This window comes from Mesoplodon bidens, assembly GCF_964165515.1.
Source record: "Mesoplodon bidens genome assembly, contig: HAP1_SCAFFOLD_266, whole genome shotgun sequence".
NCBI lineage: Eukaryota > Metazoa > Chordata > Mammalia > Artiodactyla > Ziphiidae > Mesoplodon > Mesoplodon bidens.
The window spans coordinates 272,496-287,846 of NW_027671364.1; the positions used below are offsets into that span (position 1 = coordinate 272,496).

General features: G+C 35.6%; 1 pseudogene across 1 annotated transcript in view; it reads left to right on the forward strand.

Moving 5' to 3' along the window:
• The first annotated feature begins 2,793 nt into the window (after positions 1 to 2,793).
• Positions 2,794 to 15,351, forward strand: part of LOC308611490 (ferritin light chain-like) — a 124,692-nt pseudogene continuing 112,134 nt past the window's right edge. Inside the window, exon 1 of the transcript in view lies at positions 2,794 to 2,970. The product of the transcript in view is annotated as a ferritin light chain-like (transcript). The remainder of the gene's footprint in view (positions 2,971 to 15,351) is intronic.

A 15,351-nucleotide genomic window follows, 5' to 3' on the forward strand; every position in this document is an offset into this window, starting at 1 on the left:
ATTCTAATTTTTATTCACTTCTATTTCTCCTGTGCTTTTATTCTAGCTGCCCAAAGTATTTTTATTTTTAAAGCCTAGTAATTTTTCCACAGTATTATTTGCTATTGGTCATTGCAATTGAATGCTCATTGTTCTTTTTAATAAACAATTTCAAAGCCTTTTTTGTTTCAGAAAACTTTGTATCAGAATGTTTAATATTTGCTTTGTATCTTTGCTTTGATTTTACTCTTTCAGGGACCTCAACATTCATGTATCAGATCTCTTATGATGATTTTCCACTTTTAACACATTGATCAAATATTTTACAATTTCTTGCTTAATTCATTTTTGCCAGGAGTGGTTTTTTTTAATCCAATTGAAGTATATTTTTAATTTAGTTGAACTACAACACAGAGTTCCAGGTGCGCAGTATAGTGATTTGATATTTATATACATTACAAAATGATCACCACAATATCTCTAAATACCATCTGTAACCAAATTATTATAATATCATTGACTATATTCTCCATGGTGCCCATTTTGTCCCCAGGATGCATTTATTTTGTAACTGCTGCTCCGCAGCATGGGGGATCTTCCCAGACTGGGGCACGAACCCATGTCCCCTGCATCGGCAGGCGGACTCTCAACCACTGCGCCACCAGGGAAGCCCAGTTTGTAAGTCTTAATCTCCCTCAGCTATTTCTCTCAACACCGTACCCTTCTCCCCTCTGGCAACCACTTCATTGTTCTCTGTATCTATGACTGCCTTACTATTCTGTTATGTTGGTTAACTTTTTTGTTGCCACGAATAAGTGACATCATACTGTAATTGTCTTTGTCTGACTTATTTCACTTAGCATTAATACCCTCTAGGTCCATCCTTGTTGTCACAAATGATAAGATTTCATTCTTCTTTATGCCTGAGTAATATCTCATATATATATGGAATATTATCCATATATATATGCATATATATATATATATATACATACATACACACACACACACACACACACACACACACACACACACACCCCACATCTTCTTATCCATTCATCACTTGATAAGACGCTTTGAAAAACCCATAAGTGGAATTGCTGGATCATATGGTATTTCTATATATATATTATATATATATATATATATATATATATATATATATATATATATTTGTGTGTGTGTGGTACGCGGGCCTCTTACTGTTGTGGCCTCTCCCATTGTGGAGCACAGGCTCCGGACGCGCAGGCTCAGCGGCCATGGCTGACGGTCCCAGCCGCTCCGCGGCATGTGGGATCTTCCCGGACCGGGGCATGAACCCCTGTCCCCTGCATCGGCAGGTGGACTCTCAACCACTGCGCCACCAGGGAAGCCCGGTATTTCTATATTTTTAGGGAAAACTCCATACTTAATGTGTACTGCTTAAGATATTACCTAGTAATGCATCTTACTACATTTTACCTAATGCTGCAGAATTAAAAATTTATAATAAAAATAGTCCTGCGTACCACAAAAAAAAAAGTCCTTTTACATCAGAATCGAAAAACTTAGAATTTAAGTTTCATAGCAATCTATTTTAGGAGTCTGAAAACTAACCTGTGGGTCAAATCTGGTCTGTCACCTGCTAATTGTTTAATAAAGTTTTATTGTAACACAGACTTGCCCATTTGTTTACATACGTCTACATATCATCTGTGGCTGCTTTTGTGCTACAAATGCTGAGTTTAGTAGTTGTCACAAAGACTGTACCATCTACAAAGCCAAAACTATTTACTATTTGACCCTATAAACAAAAAGTTTGTTGACTTCTGCATTTATTTAAAAAGTACATATCATTCTATCTTCAGTTTGAATACAGTATCTTCTAAGATTTTTTCACGCAATTTCTCCTGCCTACACTGTTCTTCCCTTCTGTAGATTGTTGTTAAAATTATAGATATATCCATATGATTCACTGCTTGCTTTTTCTGTTTTTCTTACAAGTATCTTCCTAGCACTATAAAGTTGAAACTATACTTATTTGATATTCTTTAGTACAGAGCCCATTTTAAATACCATTTCACTGAAATATATTTTTGTCTATACATTAGTATCCACTTATACAAGCAAGTATATGACAAATCAGACAACATCATCAATTCATAAAAAGTGTCATTTGGGCTTCTCTGGTGGCGCAGTGGTTGAGAGTCCGCCTGCTGATGCAGGGGACGTGGGTTCGTGCCCCGGTCCGGGAGGATCCCGCGTGCCGTGGAGCGACTGGGCCCGTGGGCCATGGCTGCTGAGCCTGCGCGTCCGGAGCCTGTGCTCCGCAGCGGGAGAGGCCACAACAGTGAGAGGCCCACGTACCGCCAAAAAAAAAAAAAAGTGTCATTAGATGAAAGCATCATTTTTAATTTTTCCATATATTCTCCAATAATAGTGTTTGTCATTTGTTTCCATTAACTGAAATCAAAAGACATAATGGCTATAAACATAAACTCTGCATTATTACTGATACATTAACCAACTAATGTCTTGACAACCTCTCCATTAGAGATACTAAAACTCCCATTCTTGAAAAACAATTAATGCACAACGGTCTGCAAGCAGAGTTAACATCTTGATTTTATAGATAAACTTGAAGAAAAACAATGTTATAAACTATGAAAAGGATAATATATAGTTTTTGAGAAGATAATGCATGCTCAATAGTAAAACTCAAACAATAAAGTACAAGCAGAAAGAAATTCCACAAACTTGGTAATTAAGTAACCATTGTCAATATTTGATGAGACTCATTCAATCAGAAAACTACATAATCCAAAATATTACAGCATGTTGAAGTTTCACAAAATCAACCCATCTTTGCATCAACACCACTCAGATGCAGAAACGAACATCACCACACCTCAAAAGACCCTTAATGTCTCCTACCAGTCAATATGTCCCAAGCACAACCACAATCCTGAATTCTCCCAACATAGACTTGTTTTGTCTATATCGGAACTTTGTGTAATGGGATCGTAAAGAATATAGTTTTTTGTCTTTGGCTTCTTTCACTCAACACTGTGTTTTTGAGATTTATCCATATGGTTGCTAATATACTAAGTGTATAAAATCTCCTTGCTGTATAGTGTTCCATTGTTCAAATAAACTATAACTGGTTTATTTTTCTACTCATGAGAAGCATTTAGATAGTTTCCAGTCACTAACTGTTACAGATAATGCTCCTATAGGCATATACACATATTGATTCTAGATAATTATATTACAGATGTGCATATGTTTAATATGGTAGATAATACCAAACTTTTCCAAAGGTGTTCTACCAGTTTACACTCCAAACAGTAATATATATGAACTCCAGTTGTTAAACACATTCATCACATTTTGGTATTTTTTCTTTTACATTTTAGCCATCGTGTTGAGTATGTAATGAATCCTAACTTTGCTTTAATATACATTTTTCCTGATGACTAATAATGGTATGCATATAAGTTTTGGGTCATCCCTTTCTTTTGCCAACTCTTGTGGGGTTATTTGCCTTTTATTATTAATACATTGGAATTCCTTATATTTGGGGATATAAGTCTTTTCTTAGAAAAATATATTTTTTAAATAACTTTATCCATACTTTGGCCTGTGTATTTACTCTTATAAAATGCCTTTTATGAGCAGAAGTTCTTATTCTTAATATAGTCCAATCTCTTATCTTTTCCTGTATGGTTATTGCTTTTCAAGGCCTGGTTAAGAAATAATTCCTACTCCAAGATTTTGAAGATATTTCCCTATGTTTTGTCTTGTAAGAGATAACTATTTTTACTCACATTTAAATCTATAACCTACCTAGAATATATTTTTGTGTTTAGTGTGAGGTAGGGGTCACATTTTTGTTTTCCTGTGTACCTATTTAAATGAAACCACAGTATTTCTTAAAAATACTACATTTCACTGCAGTGGAAGATTTGTCACACATGAGCTAACCATGTAAAGTGTATGTCTGTCTGGCTTCTCTTTTATTCTATTTTACTGGGCTTTTTTTTTCTATTATTACACTAATGCTTCACTGTCTTATTTACCAATGCTTTATAAGAGCTTTGCTACCTGGTGGTAAATGATGATGACACCAGCAATTGTGATACAAAACATCTTTGCTTTATGCAATTTTTCTTATGTTGTTCAGTGGAAGAAATACTTTATCTTCCCACTGAACATTTTGTCATTAAATCGGGGCTCTCTACCTCACTAGTAAACTTTTTGCTGTAAAGCTAATTTTACCTTTGCTGATTCTGTTTCCCAGTCTGATACCAATAACTAATAGATCTCAACTTGAGGGTAAGAGAGTTATTTGAGTGCAGACTTTACTGAAAATACAGTGCCATGGGCCACAATACGAAAACAGTTCATATGCAGGCGTGGTGACCGAGCATCCCAGATCTGTCCACTTACATTTGCCATTTTGTGATGCTATCTTCAGAACATTACCTATGGGATTTCTGTAATATCTAGATCTATAAGAGAAAAACTCAATGCTACTGTTGTACTGCTTGATAACAAAGGCATCAATATGTCTTTTGTTTCCCATCTTTGAGAAATTTTTCCCATACTTGGGGAGCAAGGTAAAAGAAAGCTCTGGGTTGTTTCTTCACTTGTAGTTGTAAAGGATACTAGATATCTTGATTACATCAGGAATTCTTTAAATGTATGCTGAAAACTTGTTCAATATGTCATAATTAGTGTACATGCATATTTTATTGGGTTAAAATATCAACATTACTATAGGCAAGGAGACATTACATTAAGATTAAATGGAAGACTGTGTCTATATCACTTTTAGAGTTAAACATTGACAATAAGAGTATATAACAATAATTTCAAGGTTCTCACCTTTTTCATATTAGTCACCAAGTTCTGTCAATTTTGCATGTAATTACACATTTTCCATTCATATAACTTAGCTCACTCTAACATTTCATCCCCACTTTCACCACAGTTTTTTACATATTGTAAACATAAGTTACTTGTACTGCATAGCAAATAATGACTAAGTCATAATTATCCAAGACCTGTGTATGAGTTGATTTTTGGTTTGCAATGTGTATCTCACCACCTTCACATGAAATTCTTAGTTACACTTCAAGAATCAGCTTGTGTTTCACTCTTATTATCCTCACATTTACCTTCTACCTTGTCCTCCATGGCACTAAAAGTAATTTCAACATAAACCAAGTGTCCCTTTCCAAGAAATTTTGGATTCTGTTGTCAGATTGTGGGATTGGTCTTAGTCTTTATGTTCTACTATTACTAATGGGCAAATAATTTAACCTCTCAATTTTCAACTGTGTAACAGGGATGATAAATGCATTGTGATGATTAAATTAGGTAATGATTAAGCTTAGGAACATTAGAAGGTCTGATGACTACTGTTAATAGTGTTATACATCTATTTAGTTTATTGTAATATGATTATTGATTTTTCCTGTCTTCTACTTCTGAGACATTGTGAGCTCATTAAGGAAGATTCTGAGTTGTTCATGACTTGTTAGGGTCAGGCCAGTTTTCATGTAGTCTAAACCTAAGGCAATGCCTAGTGCTAAAATTGTGTTTACTAATCTTTATAATAAATAGACTCTACCTAATCAGATGGTTATACTGAAGGCTCAGATAGTGTTAATATTTTAGCAGAATACAAAATGTTATACAAATGTGTATATATACATATAATACCAAAATTTACTTTGCAGTTTTCCTCTCCAATCTCTAAAAAGAAGGAAAAAAATGATATTTTTCTTTCTTCATGAAAATTGGATGAGTAATGCTGGCAAATTTAAGACAAATTCTGAAAAACTTTCGAAATGGGCTCTCTGGAGAAAATATGCAAAAACCACCATATGTTCTGCTGTTTTTACCTTTCATGATTCATGAGCCCATAGGTAGTCGTTACAGACATAAACTCCATATGAAACTAGACAACTTATTTATTTTCAATAAGAAAAATGGTTAGTGCCTCACGTTAGCAGCTTTTAGGGCATTGAGGAAATGTTTCCTGAACTCTATTCTCCCCAGTACGTATACTCACCTGTGATATTATAAGAAAAACATTTTAGGGCTTCTCTGGTGGCGCAGTCGTTGAGAGTCTGCCTGCCGATGCAGGGGACACGGGTTCGTGACCCGGTCCGGGAAGATCCCACATGCCGCGGAGCGGCTGGGCCCATGAGCCATGGCCGCTGAGCCTGCGCGTCCGGAGCCTGTGCTCTGCAACGGGAGAGGCCACAGCAGTGTGAGGCCCGCGTACTGAAAAAAAAATTAATAATACCATACTAAGTACTCACAAATATTTGATAATTATAAAAGTCACATACATACTTAAGTATCCTAATAATATAGTCACAATTTTCAAACAGATTGAAGGTACTTACATATAACTGCTTATAAACATTAAATATACTTTTATGTACCAAGAAAATTATATGAGTAAAAAATGTAATGACTATATTTGAGTAATATATTTGAAGATATCCAGGGTGGCACAGCTGCCTAGAATATATAAAGTAGAGTTTTGTGCCAAATTCTTAATATTCTATAATATTCTAAGGAACTACAGCTCAAAAAAGAGAAAGAAATTGTGAGCAGGTGGTATTTTTACTCTTTATTATATTATTCTCTGGTTTCTTCCCTTTGGCTACCATTTCCTACCAGATGTGCTTTTGATCTTTACTTTTAATTTAAAATAGACTTTAATGTGATCTATATCTTTACTTGGCTTCATACCCCAGAAAAAAATGTAAGCTTATATACTATTTAATAACCATGATAAGAAAATATTGTAGAGTTAAAGGAAATAATAATAAGTTAGTGAAACATGTAGAAAATAATTCTTCAATAAATATTGTATACATTGGATATTTTCTTAAAAAGAAAAAAAATTGGAACCACAAAACCACTTTTAAATTTCAGGTTACAACATAGTTAATAGTCAACATATTTCTAAGAGTCAAAAAATACAATTATGTCACTGTATATCAGCCTTCCGATGGTAGATGGAATACATTTTCAACATTAAAATGGTCTCAGTATCTGTACATGATATGCCTCTAAAATATGTAGACTTAGTAATGTTATTCTCTTTTGGAAATAGTTTCATGACAGAATCATAATTTAATTATTTCTCTTAAATAGTGGAAGATTGAGGAAAAATCTTCTTAAAGAAGTCACAACCCTTAACAGGGTTTATTTTCTATTTAGATTAAATGTAGATAAGTTAGCCATTATTTTAATCATACTTTTTAATGCAAATATTCATAAATTAGAAAGCCAAATATAAAAGCATATAGTGAACGTAACAGTGGCCAACTGTGTTAGATCCCATAACTATCCAGAAATAAACAACCATTCCTTGGCCACAGGGGACATGGAGCAGAGGTAAATGGAAGGAAGGATTCCATATCTAAAGCTTGAATAGAATGATGACAAATGTAATGTCTGAGTGTTACTGAGCCCTAAATAAAAATGTGACCCAAACTAAAGGATTAAGGAAAATATCCCATAGAAAATAAGAATGGTTTTTATCTTGAAACTTGCAAAAATTTTTTTCAATATAAATTAATGGAAGGGAGTGATTTATGAGGGAGTTCTGGGACAGGGCATTCCTAGAAGTTGAAGGATTTCTTATTGTTTAAAGGTGTGGCAAGAATAGGAAACATAGAAGCTGCTAAAATTACAATATGTTTTCTAACTCCTACACACACACACAGAGACACACATACACACATATACACATACACACACACACTCCCCTTTTTTATACTGTGACCAAAATAAATGAACAATTGAATAGAGATAAGGAAGAAAATCTTTTTGTCATTTAGACATGGGGGTATATAACGAGATGACCACCGTGATTAGATGTTTATCTATTTCCGTGTAACAGATGCGATTTTAGACTAAACACACACGCACATGTCCTTCAAAACAATAAAAAGCATAGTTCTCCTTGCACTGGAGATGCAATATTGGTTCCTAAAATGCTCAAAGAGCATGAACATCAGAGTGAAAATCCACTTCTATCATAGCACAATACTTTTGCAGAGCCTGCAATCCTGTCTTGTTGCACGGCCTCAACTTCTCCTTCTATATCCACCCACTCCTTTAAATTTAGAAACACCGACTGTCTAGAGCTGTCCTGACATTGCAGTGAGGGTGCATGGACCCATGCATCCCATATAGTGCATTTATGAGGGAGTTCTGGGACAGGGCATTCCTAGAAGTTGAAGGATCTCAGTATGGAGGTTCCTGAAAAAACTAAAAATAGAACTACCATATGACCCAGCAATCCCACTACTGGGCATATACCCAGAGAAAAACATAATTCAAAAAGAAACGTGCATCTCAGTGTTCACTGCAGCGCTATTTACAATAGCCAAGACATGGAAACAACCTAAATGCCCATCAATAGAGGAATGCATAAAGAAGATGTGGTACATATATGCAATGGAATATTACTCAGACATAAAAATGAACAAAATTGGGTCATTTGTAGAGACGTGGGTGGATCTAGAGACTGTCATACAGAGTGAAGTAAGTCAGAAAGAGAAAAACAAATATCATATATTAACGCATGTATGTGGAACCTAGAAAAATGGTACAGATGAACCGGTTTGCAGGGCAGAAGTTGAGACACAGATGTAGAGAACAAACGTATGGACACCAAGGGGGGAAAGCCATGGAGGGGTGGTGGTGGGATGAATTGGGAGATTGGGATTGACGCATATACACTATTGATACTATGCATAAAATAGATAACTAATGAAAACCTGTATAGCACAGGGAACTCTACTCAGTGCTCTGTGATGATCTAAATGGGAAGGAAATCCAAAACAGAGGGGATATATGAATACGTATAGCTGATTCACTTTGCTGTACAGTAGAAACTAATGCAACATTGTAAAGCAACTATACTCCAATAAAAATTAATTTTAAAAAAAACAGGCATTCTTGGGAAAGACCCTACTTAAGCTTTCAGCTATCATTAGTGTTCACCTGACAATTGTATTCAAGTATCCATGAATTCTGATCTGTTTGTTTAACAGTAAGTACTACCTAGTCAAATACCTTATCTTAGAACTAAGAAAAACAAGGAGCAGACTTGTGACATTTGTTTATAAAGTCTCACAGCAAATTGGAATGCATTATTGAGACAATAAAAATTTATAAGTAAATTGATACAATTTTTTAACATTAAGCATTGTAGATAAACTGAAAAACTCCTACATTAACCGTTAAAACTTATATTCAAATTTAAGTAACTGTGTTATAATTTTTTAACCTGATTATTTCTTACCTAGTACTGTACCCTGTGATTGGATTACTCCCATCAGATAAGTCAGTTTTAAGAAAACATAATTTGATAACAGTATGTAATGGCTGCTTCTATGTATTGATACTATTTTACTAAGGCCTTTAAATATCTCTGGGAGGAAAATCTACTTTATCAAAATAATAGCTCGATGGTGCATAAATTTCGTTTACTCTTTGTCTGCAACGTCAGTTATGCTGACTTTGCTATTAACATAAATCTCCATTACTTACAACAGTGCTCAGTCTATGCAAAACAAATTACATATTCTGCTACCTCATTATCCTAAACTAATGTCAGCCTTGAATTCTCCTGGATAACAACCTTTAACTGTGTTAGGCAAATTAGGTAAGATAGCAGTGTATAGCTGACTTACCAAGCAATAAATAATAGCCTGTTTTATTTTGGTTGGGCTATGTGATTTAAAAAAGAAAAGGTTTAGAAACACCCCATAAAGCAGTTATTTTCTGCATTATACTGATGTTCTGAAATAAAGGTTTAGTCAGTACGTTTTCAGAAGAGGGAATGTAAGCAAGACTTCCACTTAAAGGTGACAGATTAAATACATTAATTTGGCTCCACTTACCCCCAAATTCAAATGTAATGAACATAATGTAATTTTTTAATGCATAAACTTATAAGAACAAAAAGCACGGAAGGGATAAAAATAACAAAAGGAGCAACAGCAAAAATGATCCCAGGTGGAAAGCAGGACTAGTGACAGTTTCTAGCTCATTATGTGTTTTCTAAGTGGGAATGAGCATTCTCCAATTCTTACGTTTCTTTCTATGAAAATGAGATATCTTGTTTTAAAATCTGCTCTTTGATACATGCCTTACTCCTTTTCAGAGAACTAAAGTGCTTTGCATCATTTCTCAATCAGGGCCCTTGGTGTCTCTTTCTCTCACCTGGACAAGTGTGAGTCCTGACCTTTTACAAGGTCTATATAGACACAGGAATCTTACAGAAAAATATACTCTAGCTTTGTAGAGAGGCACAAGTGATACTCTGTTCTTCTACTTGGTCACACTTTTGTCTTATTTCAGAACTTGGTTCAGATCCTGAGTGATCAACAGAAGTGCTATTTTATTTTGCCTTTTCAGTTACTTTACTTTTCATCATAAAAATGAATTTAATTATACTTGTAAAGTTAATTCTGTATTATTTCTTCTTTATATTTTCTCTTGTGTACAGGAATAATAATAACTACTTTTACAGCTGTTAGATGTACCAGCGGTTTTAAGCACACACACATAATTTACTCTTCACAACTCTGTGAAATAGATGTTATTATTTCCCAGATTAGGAAGATAACATATAAAAAGTATAACTAACCATTCCTAGGTTACAGACCAAATAAATGATAAAATAGGGATTCACACTCAAGCAGCCTAATTTCAGAGTTCATGTTTTTAAATTTACTTTATATATCACATAAAGTTTTTACTAAAGTCTTCATTAAAATTGTATACAATATAAAATAAAACAAAATAATGTTTTTCAAACTACTGATGTTGTACTTACTTTTTATTAAAAGCCAAGAGTCAAAGTTAAGTGATTTTTCACAACATAAAGCAAGTTCAGAAAAGGACATTAAGTATGTAATAATATATAGGAAGTAGTTTGTTTTGTATTTTATTAACTGTATTTTATGTGCACATAATAACTACCTTTATACAAATATATTAAAAAAGTAAAATAAATATATTAAAAACCTGTCAACAAATCACATGATTAACAATAAAGTCCCCTGAAGTACTGAACTACTTATTAATTATAACTGCAAGAGAGAAAGAGTGGGGGAATTGATTTCTGAATTAATATACTAATTAAAATTTATGAACTAGACTTCTGCTTCTGGCAATATCAAATAAAATAGCCAGACTTAACCTCCACCACAAACAAGTGGAGAATAGGGAAAAAAACACAAACAAAAACAAACAAACAAAAATAGACCTTGGACAATTGACAGCACAGGCCTGGGATTCCCCAAAGTGAGAAAATAAGTAGTGTGAGAAATAAAATTGTCTAGAGACACATTATGAACCACAAGGCAGAGAAAGAGATCCCAAGTAGAGCACAGTAATATCACTGAGCTAAGCATAAAGAGATTGAAGTTCAGGAGCACTGAGGTAGTTGTAAGTTGTAAGGCATAGTTCGACATAGGAGGAACCTATATAGAAAAAGAGCACCAAAACCCTGAACAGTAATTGCACTGAGTCTTTGCAGAATACTAAACTGCATATGTGGACAATGCAATGAAAGTTTATGAGATTAGGAAAAATGACAGGATGGTGGTAAACACTAGAAAATGCTCAGAGATTACATGGGGTGCAGAGATATGAAAGATCCAACCAACATTACTGGAGAATCAATTGTCATAACCTAGGACATTCCGTAAAGTTCCCAGAAGGTTAATATTTTAGTAGTAAAATAATTACAGTAGTAAGCCTAATATTTCTAGCCTAGAAATAAGACTACTAGTAGTAATAAGCCTAAATTTGCTCCAGCGTAAAACCTATTTTACCCTCAAATTAGCAATGCTTCAAAATAAGTCTTGAGAAAAACCAACCTGATATGTGAATAATTTAATTGCCTTCTAGAAAAAAAGTCAGCACTCTTTAAAGGAGGAAAATAAATTTTAGACATTCAGCAATGTAGTAGTTATACTGTCCTGCATCCAATTAAGAAAATTCCTAGACATGCCAAGAATCAGGAAAATGTGACTTATAAGCAGGAGAATAATAGTCAATAGAAGAACTAGAATTGGAAGAAATGATGAAAGTACCAAAGAAGGACTTTGTGTATTTGTGTGTTGTAGGACTCAAGAAACTAAAGGCAAATTAGAATGAGGGAAAGTAGCTATAAGGGAGATATTATCGAAAAGAAGTTATAAGATGATATTAAAAGATTAACACACTTGAAGAATATCAGTAGGGTTTATCCAAAATAGAGTATAGAGACAAAAAATAGATTAGTGGTTACCAGTAGGGAGGAGAGGGAATAGTGGGAAGAGACTGCTAAAAGGTACTAAGTTGCTTTTGGTGTTGAAGAAAATGTTTTGAAATTAAGTAGTGGTAATATTTGCACAACTTTGTAGATACAGTTGACCCTTGAATAACACAGGTTGGAAATGTACAGGTTCATTTATATATGGATCTTTTTTCAATAGTAAATACTACAGTACCACACGGTCCATGGTTGGTTGGATCCGTGGATGCAGAGGAACCCTGGATACAGAGGACTGACTATAAATTATACGCAGATCAATCCCTCGTTGTTCAAGGGTCAACTGTATGCTAAAAACCGCTGGATTGTACATTTAAAAGGGGTGAATTTTATGGTATGTCAAATTATCTCAATATAAAAGTAACCAAAAAAGACATTAAAAAATACTACCTGGGCCTCCCTGGTGGCGCAGTGGTTGAGAGTCCGCCTGCCGATGCAGGGGATACGGGTTCGTGCCCCGGTCCGGGAGGATCCCATATGCCGCGGAGCAGCTGGGCCCGTGAGCCATGGCCGCTGAGCCTGCGCATCCGGGGCCTGTGCTCCGCAACGGGAGAGGCCACAACAGTGAGAGGCCCACGTACCGCAAAAAAAAAAAAAAAAAAAAAAAAAAAAAAATACTACCTAACAAAACTCTTGAACTTAGCCACAAAAATCCTTAACGACATATTAGAAAATTAAATCCAGCAATACATAAATGTATTAATTTCCCATGAAAAGATAAGTTTATTTCCAAGAATGCAAGGTTGGTTTCACTTTTGAAAATCAATCAATGCGATTTTCATAGTAATCAGACTAAAAGCGCCAATCATACTGTCATCTCTGTGGAAAGAGATAAGGCATCTGACAAGATGTAACACAAATTTGTCATAAAAATCTTCAGCAAATTAGGAATAGATGATGGAGTTGCATATTGTCCCTCCAAAATCATGTCTACCCTAAGCCTCAGAATGTGACCATATCTGGAAATAGGGTCTATATTGATAGAATTAGTTGAGATATGGTCATACTAGATTAGGGAGGGCCCTAAATCCAAGTACTCATGTCTTTATAAGAAGAGAAGAGGATACACAGTGACAACACACACGCAGGGGACAGCATTGTGTGAAGACGGAGGTAGACATAAAAGAGATGCATGAACCAGCCAAGGAAGAGCAAGAATTGTCTACAAGGGGCTTCCCTGGTGGTGCAGTGGTTAAGAATCTGCCTGCCAATGCAAGGGACATGGGTTCGAGCTCTGGTCTGGAAGATCGCACATGCCACGGAGCAACTAAGCCCTTGCGCCACAATTACTGAGTCTGTGCTCTAGAGCCCGTGGGCCACAACGAATGAAGCCCAAGTGCCTAGAGCCCGTGCTCTGCCACAAGAGAGGCCACCGCAATAAGAAGCCTGTGCACCGCCATGAAGAGTAGCTCCCGCTGGCTGCAACTAGAGAAAAGCCCGCACGCAGCAACGAAGACCCAATGCAGCCAAAAATAAATATATTAAATAAATAAATTTTTAAAAAAATAAAAAAAATAATTGTCTACAACCACCAGAAGGCAGGAAAGAGTCAGCCATGAGATGATTTCTCCCTCAGCACCACACAGGGAGCCAACCTTATATTCATCTTGATTTTTTTTTATGCTTATCCAGTTTCTATTTTTTTATTAGTTTCTGCTTTATAACACAGTGAATCAGTCATACATATACATCTGTTCCCACATCCCTTCCCTCATGCATCTCCCTCCCTCCCACCCTCCCCATCACACCCCTCCAGGCGGTCACAAAGCACCGAGCTGATCTCCCTGTGGTATGCGGCTGCTTCCCACTATCTATCTACCTTACGTTTGGTAGTGTATATATGTCCAGGCCCCTCTTTCGCTTTCTCACAGCTTAGCCTTCCCCCTCCCCATATCCTCAAATCCATTCTCAAGTAGATCTGTGTCTTTATTCCCGTTTTACCCCTAGGTTCTTCATGACATTTTTTTTTAATTCCATATATATGTGTTAGCATACAGTATTTGTCTTTCCCTTTCTGACTTACTTCACTCTGTATGACAGACGCTAGGTCTATCCACCTCATTACAAATAGCTCAGTTTCGTTTCTTTTTATGGCTGAGTAATATTCCATTGTATATATGTGCCACATCTTCTTTATCCATTCATCCGATGATGGACACTTAGGTTGTTTCCAGCTCCGGGCTATTGTGAATAGAGTTGCAATGAACATTTTGGTACTTGTCTCTTTTTGAATTATGGTTTTCTCAGGGTATATGCCTAGTAGTGGGATTGCTGGCTCATATGGTACTTCTATTTTTAGTTTTTTAAGGAACCTCCGTACTGTTCTCCATAGTGGCTGTACCAATTCACATTCCCACCAGCAGTGCAAGAGTGTTCCCTTTTCTCCACACCCTCTCCAGCATTTATTGTTTCTAGATTTCTTGATGATGGCCATTCTGACTGGTGTGAGATGATATCTCATTGTAGTTTTGATTTGCATTTCTCTAATGATTAATGATGTTGAGCATTCTTTCATGTGTTTGTTGGCAGTCTGTATATCTTCTTTGGAGAAATGCCTATTTAAGTCTTCTGCCCATTTTTGGATTGGGTTGTTTGTTTTTTTGCTATTGAGCTGCATGAGCTGTTTATAAATTTTGGAGATTAATCCTTTGTCAGTTGCTTCATTTGCAAATATCTTCTGCCATTCTGAGGGTTGTCTTTTGGTCTTGTTTATGGTTTCCTTTGCTGTGCAAAAGCACTGAAGTTTCATTAGGTCCCATTTGTTTATCTTTGTTTTTATTTCCATTTCTCTAGGAGGTGGGTCCAAAAGGATCTTGCTGTGATTGATGTCATAGAGTGTTCTGCCTATGTTTTCCTCTAAGAGTTTGATAGTTTCTGGCCTTACATTTAGGTCTTTAATCCATTTTGAGCTTATTTTTGTGTATGGTGTTAGGGAATGATCTAATCTCATACTTTTACATGTCCCTGTCCAGTTTTCCCAGCACCACTTACTGAAGAGGCTGTCCTTTCTCCACTGTACATTCCTGACT